Source organism: Macaca thibetana, chromosome 3 (genome assembly GCF_024542745.1).
Source record: "Macaca thibetana thibetana isolate TM-01 chromosome 3, ASM2454274v1, whole genome shotgun sequence".
NCBI classification, from domain to species: domain Eukaryota; kingdom Metazoa; phylum Chordata; class Mammalia; order Primates; family Cercopithecidae; genus Macaca; species Macaca thibetana.
In genome coordinates, this window is record NC_065580.1 from 73,915,629 (window position 1) to 73,917,259 (window position 1,631).

At 33.9% G+C, this 1,631-nt stretch overlaps 1 non-coding gene across 1 annotated transcript; it reads left to right on the forward strand.

The window, feature by feature from the left end:
• Positions 1 to 480: 480 nt before the first annotated feature.
• LOC126951789 (U6 spliceosomal RNA) lies at positions 481 to 586 on the forward strand. The gene has a single exon (XR_007724649.1). It is a non-coding gene; the product is annotated as a U6 spliceosomal RNA (small nuclear RNA).
• The last annotated feature ends 1,045 nt before the right edge of the window (positions 587 to 1,631 follow it).

Genomic DNA, 1,631 nt, shown 5'->3' on the forward strand with positions numbered 1-1,631 from the left:
AATAAATACTTCTATACCCCCTTCTAGTTTTCTCTATGAAATAGAAATCAGCTGCTTTGACTGAAAGTTAGAATTTATATAAATCATCAAAGACTATACTAAAGCAATAGTAGCAGAAAAGTATACTATGTATGCAAGGTATTGGAAATATTTCCTGTCTTAAACTAAAAGGTTTGGTTCTTCTAGAATGAGAAAACGAATTGTATAAAACAAATCTCAAATAGATGTAGAAAGTTGTAAGTATGCAGAAAACAATTGATTTGCCTCACTGTAAATAATGAGTTGAAAAAGAAACAATAAAATATACTCAAATGTTGTCAACGTTCCCTCCATTCTGACGAGTTTATTTGTAAGACTGTTTTTTAAATAGGGCAGTCCAGGAGACAGAGGCTGCAGTCAACCATAAGCATGCCACTGCACTCCAGCCTGGGTGACAAAACAAGACCCTGTCTCAAAAAAATACAACAGAAATAGGACAGGGTTTTCAATTAGGCAGCATGTACACTAACACTGGAATGATACAAGACGATTAGTATGGCCTCTGCACAAGGATGACACACAAAATCATGATGTGTTCCATTAAAAAAAATAGGGCAAGGAGCTAATAAATTCTTTCCTGCTAACTACTATATTAATGTAAAACTAGAATTTGGTTTTCTATATACTAAAATAACAGTGTATCTCAAACTATTCGGTCTGCTCTTAACAAAAGGTAGTAAAAGTTTATGCCTTTACATTATCTGGCCTGACAACACAGCAGAAATTCCATATCCCATTAAAACAGTTTTCTGTATTTTGTGGTAATTTTTTTCAAGCCCTTGCTTATTAAGCAGCAAAAACTTAAAGTTCCTCATTTGCTGAAAAGCTAACACTCCTTTCTTTTGTGTTATCATATTCTTGATATTTAAAATATTGTATTGTTATTTTGATCAACAGATATTGAATTTACTGTTTCTCAGGCACATCTGACCCTATATTAAGAAGTGATCTAAAGTACTCTAAGAACTCTTGGTTTTGCTTTCCCACAATCACATCCTAGATTCAGAAAAATAAAAATTAGAGGATTTTCTTCACACAACAAACTATCTTTGAAATTTCCCATGAGTCCCCTAGAAAATCATGAAGTTTTATTTCTTTTGTTTTATAAAAATAGAGATGTACCAAATAATTGTTTTCTTTTTTCTTAGTTCAACACTATTATAAGAATTGATCAAAAGTAGTCAAATTAAAGGATACATTTTATTTTTTAAATTTTTTTTATTATACTTTAAATTCTGAGGTACACGTGCAGAATGTGCAGGTTTGTTACATAGGTATACACGTGCCTTTTTTTGCTGCACCCATCAACCCGTCACCTACATTACGTATTTCTCCTAATGTTACCCCTCCTCTAGCCCCCCACTCCACTGACAGGCCCTGGTGTGTGATGTTCCCCTCCCTATGTCCATGTGTTCTCATTGTTCAACTCCCACTTAGGAGTGAGAACATGCGGTGTTTGGTTTTCTGTTCTTGTGATAGTTTGCTGAGAATGATGGTTTGCAGCTTCATCCATGTGCCTCAGAAGGACATGGACTCACCTAAAGGATACATTTTATAAATAAAATGTTACTCACACATTTATTTCTGAGACT